Raw genomic sequence first — 12,948 nt, forward strand, 5'->3', positions numbered from 1 at the left:
GTAAGGAAGGGAGAAATTTTTGACTATGTGTACCGACAGGTTATTTTCACTTAAAACAGCAAGAAACTTCAAACCCATGTTAATATTTGGACATCTTCTGATGCTAATAATAGCGAGCACTTCTATAGAAGGTGCAGCGAGCACTGTTCTGAGCAGATGTGCATCACCTGTGTAATCCTCCCCTCAACCTGACAGAGTAGGTATCATCACCATCACCACCATCATCGTGGTCATTGTCTTTGTCATCACTATGTCACAGGCAAGGAGACCCATGCACACGGAATGTAAATTGTCTGCTCAAGACTGGGCAGCAAGCATGAAGGAGCCTGATATAAAGCCAGGCATTCCGGCCACCTCGCCTGCACCCTTCATGATGGCTGTGCTCAACCTTTTGCCAGTAGAGCACCTTGGCATAAGCACCTTCACCTCTGGTGTGTCTGCAGTGTTGGTGCACACTTCACCGTGCTGTGTGTAGACACTGTGATGTCTACTGTTGCTGGCCTCTAGTATCTTACTTCCTGAGAAAGACAATGCCATCGATCACGCACAGACACAGTTGAGCTTTTGAAAAATGTAACTTTGCCCTGAAATGTTGAATGACTATTTTGGGTCATCTGTACTAAGTGCTTTCTGCTAAATGACACAGTCGCTCACCGGTGAGTGTTTGTTTCCATTTGTGTTTTCAAATTACAGGGTTTCATTTGTCCTGAGGCCATTCTCTGCTGTAAGGTTGAGTTTTAATTAAGCCTCCTAAAAATAGAAAATAGAACTGGATTGGCCACGGGTATTTTAAAAGTATTTTTCTCTTCTCTTTTGTTTCTGGTTTATTTTAGAACAAGAACACAGAAAAATAAATGACAGACCAAAGTATCATTTCTCTCTAAATATCGCTTCCTTCTCTTTTCTTTTCCTTTCTTTCCTCTCCTCTCCTCTCCTCTCCTCTCCTCTCCTCTCCTCTCTTCTCCCCTCCCCTCCCCTCTTTCCTTTCCTTTCCTTTTTCCTTCCTTCCTTCCTTCCTTCCTTCCTTCCTTCCTTCCTGTGTGTGGCTTATTTAATTACACTAGTCATTTACTTTTATTTAGCCAAAAATTATATTATTCATTCACTTCTTGTGTTTTTTTTTCAAGAGAATGTTCTCTGATGCTCACATCATTCTGATGTTCAAGTCATATCTTTTTTTGTTTGTTTGTTTTATTGTTGTTTTTGCTTTTATTTTTAATTTATTTTTATTTTTTACTTTTTAAAATATAATTTATTGTCAAGTTAGCTAAATACAGTGTATACAGTGTGCTCTTGGTTTTGGGAGTAGATTCTCTCATCAATTACATACAACACCCGGTGCTCATCCCAAAAAGTGCCCTCCTCAATGCCCATCACCCATTTTCCTCTCTCCCCCACCCTCCCCCCATCGGTTTGTGCTCTGTATTTCAGAGTCTTTTATGGTTTGCCTCCCTCTCTGTTTGAAACTATTTTTCCCCTTCCCTTCCTCCATGGTCTTCTGTTAACTTTCTCAAGTTCCAAGTTCAAGTCAGATCTTATTTCTTTGGTACTTAAAGGCAGATAATTCTCAGTCCAAAATTATCTTGTTACACTTTAAATTATGAGTTATATGGTTTATCAGTAAAGCGTACCTTACTGAGAACAGCTTAAAAGATAGTAAAGCTAGCAAAGGAATTTACTTAAAATTGTCTATTGTTTTTTAGGCCAGAAATGTATTTGTACACATGTATTTCCCATTTGCAGATCGATAGCCCATAACATTTCTAATTCAGATTACCTCTCAAATTTATATCTTTGCAATAATAATGACAACAAGAGTCCCTTAGTGTATGTCGAGTACTGTTCTAAGCATATGACAACCCTTAGCTCATTTCACCTCACAACCTGCCCGTGAGCAGTTGTTATATCCACAAGGTCAGAGGGGCTAAGTGACTTGCTCAGGTCACACTGCTAATAATGAGATATTACAGAGGCATAAAAATATTTTTTATCATCATCATTTTTATCATAAGGTTCTTTATTGGGAGGATACTATCTATGACTATCCCAACTGTCCCGTGAGTGATGCATTAAACATGTCGCTCTGGTGTAGAGTCAGTAGTGGTAACTGACATGTGGAAGATCAAAGACCTGAAGTCAGTGCTGGAAATCCAGTTCCGCTCTCTCTTCCTCTGCTCTTCCACACCTGTTTACATCTGGGGGGGGGGGGGGGGTCTCAGTGTTCTCAGGCAAAAGATGAAAACAAGGCCTTTCTAATCATGACAACGCATGATTGCATACGAAAGACAATTATTATGGCTCCAAGTCTGAACACTAGCAGTCATTTCTTAAACAAAAGGCAAAAACTTTTGGTGTTGAGATAAAACATTCTTGATAGGAAAAAACAAACAAACAAACAAAAGACAGTCCAGGCAGGTCCAGCCTGATAGACATGATACAGATTTTCTGTGGTCTTAAATAATCAAAGAAAAGGCCTGAAGGTTTCGAATCTGTTGAGGCTTAATGTATTTCTGGGACCATTCGTACTTCTTTAATATTATTTGTCTTGGGTGGGTATTTGGCAAGATTTATAAAGGAGAATATATGCACGTCAAACTTGAGGACTTGTGTTTTAGGCATTCTTGGCTCTTTTCTGCCTTTTTACCATCCGTGAAGCTTATTTTTTATTTTGTGTAGATCCAAAGTTCTATTGGGTATCCCATCCTTTCTGCTAGAAGAACATTCCATGTGGTACAAGTATGCTGGCAATAAATTCAGCTTTTGCTTTCCCGAAAAAGTCCTCATTTCATCTTTACTTTTGAAAAAGCATTTTAACTGGATATAGAACTCTGGGTTCACAGTGTTTTTTCTTCCTTTCAGTACATTAAAGATGTCACTCTACTGACTTCTGGCTCATGTGGCTTTTACTGAGAAATCCCCTGTAATCACTACCTTCATTTTTCTGTGTGTTATATCCTTTTTCTCTGGCTGCCTCCAAGATTTTCTATTGTAGGACTGTGATTATGATGTATCTAGGTGTATGCTTTTGGAAATTATCCTGCTTGGGACTCTCTGAGATTCATTCCCCTTCTTGTGGTGTGAAGTATATTATTTTTGAAAAATCTTGATGATTATCTTTTCAAGTACTTCTCCTCTTTATCTTTTTTCTTTTATTTCTGAGAGTCTAGCTATACCTATAGTTAAAAAAAAAAAAAAACTGTTACTATCCCCAAGGTCTTGAGAGCTCTTTTTTCATTATTTGTTTTTCCCTCTTTATGTTTGAGTAATTTCTCTGGACTTCTGTTCAAGGCTACTGATTCTTTTCTTAGTTGTTTCAAGTCTACTGAAGAGCCTGTCAAAAACATTATTCATTTCTAATATTATGTTTGTTTTAATTCATGGCATTTCCATGACACCTTTTCTTACAGTTCCCATCTCTCTGGTAAAATTCCCTGTCTGGTCATGCACATTGTCTGCCCTTTCTGCTAGATTATCAAACACATTGGCCAAGTATTTGAAAGTCCCTATTAGAGACTTCTAACATCTATGTCATTTCTGAGTCAAGTTTTGTTAATTACACGGAGTTTCAGCAATGAAATTTTTTTCCTTGCTGTTTTTCTTTTTTTGGTGTGTGTGTGTGTGTGTGTGTGGTTCCTAATCATTTATTAAAGCTTCATGTGTACAGCCCAGTATACCATTTATATTCCAATAACCAAGGAAATTTTAGAAACCACACTTATAAAAGCAAAGCAATAGTCATTTATTTTACAGATCCAGATGGGACTTTAACACACAGTTGGTCCATAATACATGGTACTGTGACTGCCCTGAGTCCAAAAGACGATTACTGGCCCACCCAGCCTTACTATGAACAGGAGTCCCACAGCACCTGAACAGCAAGAATAAGAATTAAATGTAGACCATCCAACTGTCCTATTGGTCCAGGCTCTGGCAGGTCTGGTCATCCTGTTTTCGTTATTCTGGATGAGTGAACAAGTGAGCTACTCGTGAGAAGACTGCTAGGGAGATCTTTTAAAGTGGTCCTCAAACCTTCCCAGCCACACAAATAAAAACAAAGAATGGATTACAGAGAAAATATAATCTAGAGCAGACAGACATAAAAGTTATCTAGCATCAAAAATAAAAACAGAAATACAGTGGAGAGATGCCATTAAAAACACAAGAGCAAAACAAGATTTATTAAATGTTTATTTGTTAATTAAATAAATGATGCTTGGTCCATTGGTTAGTTCTTTGAGAGAAAGCTGAACAAACACATGAATTCAGAATCTTCTTTAATACTGCATCCAGGTGGCCACTATCAATTAACCAGAGTTAACATTTAACTGAAAAGAATTGATCATCCCTTATACAGTATCCTACTTCTAAAAGACTAGAAAAATAATCAACATTCTCAAGGACTTCCATGTACAAAGATAGAGGATAATTTTGACATATGGTCTTTGGACTGTTAAAGACTTTCCTTTTTAAAAATTTTAATTAGTTAATTCTTTTTATTGATGAATAATTGACATATGACATTACATTAGTTTCAGGTGTACAATGTAATGATTTGATATTTGTATATATTGCCGAGCAATCATTGCAATAAGTCTAGGTAACATCCATCACCATACATGGTTATAATTCCTTTTTCTTGGGATGTGAACTTTTAAGGTCTTTTTAAGATCTCTTAGCCGCTTTCAAATATGTAATACAATATTATTAACTATAGTCACCATGCTATTTGATACCTCCCAGGACTTATTCATTTTATAACTTGAAGTTTTTACCCTCTGGCAATCACCAATCTGATCTATGTACCCCTGAGTTCCATTTTTTCTTTTTTTTATTTTAGACCCCACGTATAAGTGAGTTCAGACAGTATTTGTCTTTGTCTGACTTAATGCACTTAGCATAATGCCTTCAAGGTCCATCTATATTGTTGCAAATGTCAAGACTGTATTTTTATGGCTTTAAAATATTCTATTGTGTGTGTGTATATATACATATATATATATATATATGCACATATATATATAAATATATATATCAAGTTGTCTTTAACCATTCATTCTAAGAACTAAAATTACTAAACAAACCACTAAGGAACAGATTAATAAATGTGAATGAAATTACAGAAAAATTTTAGATGTCTCCATAGCAAAAAAAAAAAAAAAAAAATCCTCTAGCTAACAGTAAGAAAATGAGTTTATCTATATATAAGATTTTTGAACAAATATGACATGAGAGAATTATGTATACTGAACAGTGAACTCGATCCCAACTATCACATCTCCAGCACAAGCTTGGGGCAAGTTCTGTAGTCATTATTCATGGTAAAGATGAGACCTTAGTTCCTTCATCTCTAAAATGAAGATGTTAATAATTGTCACCCCACAGGATGATGATTTTCAATGACTTCCTTTTGCATCATCGCCCTACAGTAAACACTGTACCATAGTGAGTGTTTGCCACTATTAATATTGTTTCTGACTAAAGCAGTGCACTTATTCACTAAATACTTAGAACTAGTTAATACGTATTGTCATAAAAATAATATATAATCACTGAAGACTATTTACCTAAGAAGTTTAAACAAAGTTATTCATAATCATAGATAAGCCCTTTAGGAATTTTTCCTTCTAATTATATGTATGCATTCTCTTTAGTATAACTATGGATTGTATTGCATAAGTTGTTCTGTTCTGCTTTATTATTTACTATTTATTTTAAACAGCATGTTCCCCTGTATCACTAAAGGTCTTAAAAAATCTGGGTTTTTGCTGTTTATCCATTTCCTTTGAGGACGCTTTGCCAGTTTGTTTATTTTTACTACAATAATCCAACAAAGAGCACTATTGTGTAAATGCATCTCTGGTTATTTCCAAGAAGAGTCAAGATATTGAAAACATATTTGTTTGAGTGGAGAGATGGGTGAATGGATGAACTGAAACATGGATGAATGTGTGAATGTTAACCACTGGCATGTAAATGTTTGCATAAGACACAAAGCTCCAAGAATATCCATTGACAAGTGAGACAAAAGTCAGTTTTTTTTTCATGAAAAGGTCTTGAGAATATTTATGCGTTGAATAAAACTACTTAGGGAGTTGAGATCCTAAGCCCAAGATGGAAAGAATATGACTGAGAGAAGCAGACCTCCAGGGAGACCAGAGAATCAGATACAGAACAGAAGTAGAAGGCCAGTGTCTCAGGAGTCACCGCATCCTTTGCAAATGCAGAGGAGGAGGCAAGATTGCAAGGTTGTGTGTTGATGTGACATGATCTGTGGAAGCAGAAAGAAAGTTAGGAGGGTTCTGAGGCTCCAGCGGGGTCTCTAGGTAAAGTCAGGATGATTTTTTCAAAATGGAGGGGGAAAGGAGTTGGTATTAAAGTGTGGGCAGATAGCAAAAGTCCACAGGAGCCTAGTTACTACAGAATATGAGAAGACACTGGCAAGGGCCACCCAGAGAGCTGGCCAAGCAGCTCTGCAGTGCTGCTTGATCCTGGAGGCCTCACAATGCCAGATGGAGGGGGGGAAGTCATGACTCAGCTTTGCTAGAAGGAAGGCATAGAAGGACAGGTCAAAGAAGGGAACCACCCGGGTGTCTTGGCAGGAATGTGAATGTTGTGACAACCCAGAATCAGGGCTTGATATCAGCACAGTGGAGGCAAGGCCGAGGGAACATATAGATTGGCAGAGTCCAAAGGATCAACTCCTCTGGGTTTCACTGCATCTCAGACAGAGCTCATAAGAGAAAGCAGGAGTGATGGGAGATCATGGTCAAGGAATTCCTGGAGTAGAGGAGTTTAAGATTTCAGAAGTAGGTAAATTTAGGCACAAGTCTAAGATACGGTCCTAGGACTGAGCACCTGAAGGATGTGCCATTGGGTTGAGAAGCTGAAAGTCATCTGGTCAAACCCAATGGACACTTAAGTCATCCAGAATAGAGATGAGTCTTAGAGTACAAAAGGAGACAAGCATCTGGTGAGAATGTTTTCTAGGAACATGAGCCAATGATTTAAACTGGATACATGGTCAAGAAAAGGAAGGCCAGAAGGTGGTAGACAGGATGACAGAATCTTCATCGACACAAGAACACCTGGCCCTCGGAAGGGAGTAGAACGGGATAAACAGGATTGCCATCAACAAAGGAGGGGAGGAGAGCCTGTTAAGCAAAGGCTGCTCCATGAGTAGAGTCAGAGTTCCTAGACCATGGTGAACAAGAGAAGAATGGACAGCAGTGAGTCCATGTGGCCAAGATGTAGTCAAGCACTCAGCATTTAATGGCAGGACTCTTGTACCAGCGAGGCTTATAGTCATGAGTAATGGAAAGTGTGTTCCAGTTGTCAAAGTAAGTGAATAAAATGCATTTTATGGGGTGTTATTTTTAGTTTTATAAGGCCAGATGTTCCAGCTGTGCATTGCCTTATGTGCCTGTATTTCCTGGAAGCGTCACACTCTCCATTTTCCTTACAGTCTGGAAACACCAAGTTTGGCCTCTGTTATCCAGAGTCAACCCTCCCATAACCTCACTTATTTGAAAGCTGGAAAAGGAAACAGAGGGGACATGATGGGCTTCGGAGTGGCCAAAACAGATGTCACAAAGCCCAGGAAATTTAGCCACTGAACATCAGTCACAGCTCATTGGATTTTAAGGCAAAACTTTAACAAAGAACAGTTTTCTGGGTTTTTAACCCAGAAGTGTAGGTTCTGATGCTAAACTTGAAGAGCAGATAGGGAATAATAAATCCAAAGGATCAGCTCTCAAAGAGGCCAAGCAGAAGAAACACGAGAGGCTGCCTCATTCTGGGGCCGTCAGGAGCAGCTAGGACAGGAAGAAATGTGTGGTTTGTGGCCATGATTCTGTTATTACCATAAAACTCTGTTACAATAAACAGTCCATTTCACCTGAATTGAGGGCCTCCAAGGTAGGGCCCCCTCCTCCCTCCCTGGCTGTCACCTTCCTTGAGTGCTCCTGTGTCCCTCCCATGGGGTCCAGGAGCTGAGCCATCACCCTATAGTCTTCTTATCTTGTGAGCCAGCTGCAAACGGAGAGCCCCTTTTCTTTTCAAGAGTTTTTGTACCAGGGTTTTGGGCCAGAAAAAGATAGAGAGAGAGAGACAGAAACAGAGACAGAGAAGAGAGAAAACAGATACATGGGAAAGTTTCAAAGAACGAGAAGTTCTCTAAGCAGTCATGCTACGGTCAATAAATATTTGTTGGGTGGATTAATGATCTGTTTAGGATGAACTCAGACCTCAGCCAAGCTCTCACTGCCCTTCCCCCAGGCCAGGGGTCTCAGCTGTCCTCTGGAAGTCAGAGTGTTTTATTTCCATCAGATGCTTTTGGATATTCGGGATGGAGGGACAGAGCGTCAGCTGGAGCACAGACTCCTGAAATAAGCCTGGGGCCCTGAGGTTTTTCCACATTTGAATCTGCCACACAGCGCTCCTCCCCTTGGCTCCTCCCTAGGCACCTTTCCTCCAGCCCATTCTTCCAAAGACTCGTTTGTAATGGCAGATCAGTCCATCTCTGGACTGGCTCCTGCAGTAAAAGAATCATTTGCTGACCCAGAGAATTCCTGATGAGTCTGCTGACTTGGTCCATTCTCCTTATTCCCTGGTACTAAGGAATCAAATAATTATTATATATATTTTACAAAAAAATATTAAGACCATTAATGTTTTATAAGCAGTGGTGGTGAACATCATAGTCTTCATTGTGAAAAGTGGACTTTTGGAGCCACTGTGTCCCAGCTCCACATGGACTCGATGAATGATGACAATAGGTCTCTCCCTTCATCTCAGACCACTCAGGGCTCTGAGTCGCTCACCATCTTCTCTCCTCAGTGTGTGCAGAGGTATGTGTGTGGCTAGTGGTGATAAAGGGATTCCTGGAGAATGAGAATGAGTTCTCAGCTTGAAATAAAATCTGCACAGAGAGACAGGGTAGAATCTTCTGGAAGTCAACAGAGTGGTCCAGAGTAGTGCTCTCTAAGAGTACAAAGACTGACTTCGGAAATGAGAAAACTTCCACTTTGGTTCAATTCCCCAGTCACTGTGCACAAATCATGAGCCAGATGTAGGCTACCTGCTAGAGATACAGAGAAGAAAATTCAGTCCTTAAATTTGCAAACCTCACAGTCCAGAGGGGTGAAATGGAAGCGGGAAACCGTTCAGATGCAGTGAATGAAGGGCGTAGGGTGAGGTCTGGATCTCTGATGTGGACAACTTAGTGAGGGGTGATGCCTTGTCTGAGCCAGCAAACATAACAGAAGTGGGTTGGAGGAAAAGATAGCAGGTCCAGTGCCGAGACTTACCATGATTCTTCTCTGAGCCAGGACCGTGTTAGCGTTAGAGACAATCGTAGAATCCAGTCCAGTGGAACACAAGGAGTCTTGCACAACAAAGCATGGCAGGAGACTCGCAGCTTGGGTTTTCATGGATTCGTTCATCCTGTGACCAGCAGGGCGTACATACAATGAGGACAGACCCAGATCCTGCAGCAATGGATGGAGAAAGATGCGATAAATCTGCTGGAGAAGGGGGTGGGGGTGGGTAGCTGGGGGTAAAGAGGAAAGTTGTTTTGCACACAGGTTGGTGGGGGGACGAGCAGGGCACAGAAAGTTGCCCTTTTCAGGAGTGGTGGCCTGGCCTGCAGGGAAAGGGCAGAGAGAGATCCCCCAGCCCCTAAGCCTAGTTCCTCCTCCCTGTGAGTTTTTAGAAGTGATTCTAGAAAGAGTGGGATCAACACATTTAACGGCCTGGTGCACCTTGGCCTCTTCTCAAGGGTGCTTTGGAAGAAAATCTGTTCTTCCTTTTGGGCCACTGGGGCATCCACCAGAGAGCCAAAGCAGAACAGAGCCCCTGGCCACCTTCAGGATCCCAGAATACTTTACTGTCTGGTGAGAGATGACGCTTTTCCAGGAAGGCTAATTCTTGTACTCTCCTAAAGGTCCACAGAACCAGAATGCAAGCTATTAGCTCCCTAAAACCCCTCTAAAATGAAAAGCCTGTATTTCTCAACATTTTAATGAAATGCATTTTATTTTTTTAAGTTTATTTATTCTGGGGGAGGAGGGGGGGGAGAGAGAGCAGGGGAAGGGCAGAGAGAGAGGGAAAGAGAGAGAATCCCAAGCAGGCTTCGCACTGTCAGCTTGGAGTCTGATGCAGGGCCGGAACTCACGAACTCATGAGATCATGACCTGAGCCGAAATCCAGAGTGAGACGCTTAGCTGACTGAGCCACCCAGGTGCCCCTAAAATGTATTTTAGAGCTGAAATCTTGACTACTCAAAACTCTGGTCTGGCTAACCAGGTGGCAAGTTTCTATGCCATTGTTGCTGTCATTGTTTCCAAGCAACATTATAGACTGCATGATGGGACTGTAGAGTTCATTTTGAATCGTAACGGCACATGAGGCTTCTTTAAAACTGATTTTCGTGTAGAATCAGAACAGATGCAAATTATTTTTCCTGCCATTGACAGATCTGTTGCTTAAAGAAATCCTGTTTTTCGAATGTTTCAATCATATTATCTCCTTCAAGGTATTCTCTTCATTTGTTGCCTTTAATTCTTTCACATCATGTCACGTATCTTTCCTTTTGACATTTCACAACAGTAACACGGCAGCTGGGCCATGCCACATTACTGCAGCCTTAGTGTATGGAGGGTTTTATTTGATTTTAGACTTCCAGATAACAAGTGTGGGTGTTGGGGCACCCAGGTGGCTCAGTCGGTTGAGCGTCCAACTTTGGCTCAGGTCATGATCTCCCAGTTTGGGAGTTCGAGCCCCACGTCGGGCTCGGCGCTGACAGCTCAGAGCCTGGAGCCTGCTTCGAATTCTGCGTCTCCCTCTCTCTCTGCCCCTCCCCTGCTCATGCTCTGTCTCTCTCTGTCTCTCAATAATAAATAAACGTTAAAAAATAAATTAAAAAAACAAGCATGGGTGCTGATTGCAATGAATAAGAAGCCCTATTTCTCTGTGTGCCACCAGCGTGAATTTTGATCGCGTGATGATTTCACATTTGTTAATCCCTTATAGTCAATGATCAGTTCCTGTGGGGCAGGGGGAGGGCACAGGATTTTGCATGGAGCAGCATGGAGACTGGGTCTTGCCCTCTCCATATGAGGGGAGCCTGTGGTACGTGACTCACATCTAACACATAGAAGTTGGTGACTGTCTAGTGTAAGGTTGACAATTGATACTTTCATCCATTTAGTTCAGCAAATTTGCATCAAGTAGCTACTATATGCCAGGCACTGAGCTACACGTGGAGTAGTTAGTGATGAGTAGTTACACACACCTTCTTTGGGGAGACAGATGATAAGCCCACTTAGGAAACACAATGGCGAGTTCAATGAAAAGTATAGATGAGGTAGTGGTAGGGCAGAATACGAGTGTGTGCGTGTGTTCATGTGTGTGTGTGTGTGTGTGTGTGTGTGTGTGTGTGCGCTATCAAGTGTTAGGAGAACGCTTTAGCTAGGGTGGCCTGGGAACATGTCTCTGAAGAGGTGAGGTTTCAGCTGAGACCTGATGCAGGAAAGAGAGGCACATGAAGAGCATTTCAGGCAGTGGTGATGCACATAGAAAGTTCTGGAAGTACAGGAGTCCTGGGGCGGGGGGGGGGGGGGTACAAAGACTGGTGGAACAGAAAGGAAGCCAATGTGACCGAAGCAAAGTGAACAAGGGAGTGAGAAAATGGAGGGGGTACAGATCAAAGAAAAGAGTTAAGAGCACTGGGGTGTCATTAAAGGAATTTTTTAAACATTTTTCAAAATACGAGAATAATTTTAGATTTGCAGACAAGTTGTAAAGATAGTACAGAGATTTCCTGTATACTCTGAACCTATTTTCCTCTGTTGTTAATCTCCTACATTTGTGGGATGCATTTGTTCGTAACTAATTAACCGATAACAATACATTTTTGTCATAGTTTGCAATTTGTTTTTTTTGAGTGCTTCCTTTCTTTCTAGCACTATAAGGTGCTCCAGACCCACCTGGTACATTTCCTGCCCCAGCCCTACCACCACCAGTCATTTCCTCAAGGGTCCTCATTCCTTTTATTGGAGAAGGGTGGTAGAAACCAAGATCTGGGTGCCAGGTGTGCTCATTGCCATGGGGTGCCTCTGCTCTGAACTCTCAGTAGAAAGAACTTAGAAATGTCTGTGTGTGAAGGGCACCTGGGTGGCTTGTTAAGCGTCTGACTTCGGCTCAGGTCATGATCTCGCGGTCCATGAGCTCGAGCCCCGCATCGGGCTCTGTGCCCGGAGCCTGCTTCGGATTCTCTGTCTCCTTCTCTCTGCCCCTCCCCCGCTCTCATTCTGTCTCTCTCTTACAAAAATAAACATTAAAAAAATAATTTAAATAGAAGACATGTCTCTGTGTGTGCTAACCCAGATATCTGCAATTGCCTCTGTGTTTATCCGTATGTAGCCGTATCAGGATAGATGCAGATCAATGTTTCCAACCCTGATGCTGTATCATGCATACACTCTCTCTCCATACCGCAGCTTATCTCTAACCTCCTACTCCAAGAGGCAGGGACCCAGTCCTCACCACTTGCTGCCCATTTCTGTGACTGTCCTATTCCAGCAGGCATATACTGGTTTCCGAGTTGTTAGCCCCTATGTCCCCAAGAAACAGCTTCACCAGCCATAGCACGGTGCCCGTGTACAGCTCCTTTTGCCTCTAGCCTTACAGACTCCACTCGTTTCCTAAGTTTCTCAGGTCAGCCCCTCTTTTCCCCTTCCACCCTCAGTGGCGTGGTTTCCTGCATCTGTGAGAGAGTCACGTTCTTTGGTCATAGTCCGTGTTCCATCCTGGGACCCCCCGGCCTCCGTCAAGGCTTTCTCTGTCTCATTTACCTTTCTCGAGCCCCCTCCGATTTCTGAATGGGAACCGAGCTGCAGGGAGTTGAGTTGGGGCAGGAAGACACAGACGGGCCAACACAGCCTGCAGGTG

The 12,948-nt window shown here is 41.8% G+C and overlaps 1 long non-coding RNA gene across 1 annotated transcript in view; it reads left to right on the top strand.

Annotated features, from left to right (window-relative positions):
• Positions 1 to 221: 221 nt before the first annotated feature.
• LOC122241491 overlaps positions 222 to 12,948 on the top strand; it is a 36,516-nt gene continuing 23,789 nt past the window's right edge. Inside the window, exons 1-2 of the long non-coding RNA XR_006221659.1 lie at positions 222 to 656; positions 5,383 to 5,442. This is a non-coding gene — a long non-coding RNA (uncharacterized LOC122241491). The remainder of the gene's footprint in view (positions 657 to 5,382; positions 5,443 to 12,948) is intronic.

Source organism: Panthera tigris, chromosome C1, assembly GCF_018350195.1.
Source record: "Panthera tigris isolate Pti1 chromosome C1, P.tigris_Pti1_mat1.1, whole genome shotgun sequence".
NCBI lineage: Eukaryota > Metazoa > Chordata > Mammalia > Carnivora > Felidae > Panthera > Panthera tigris.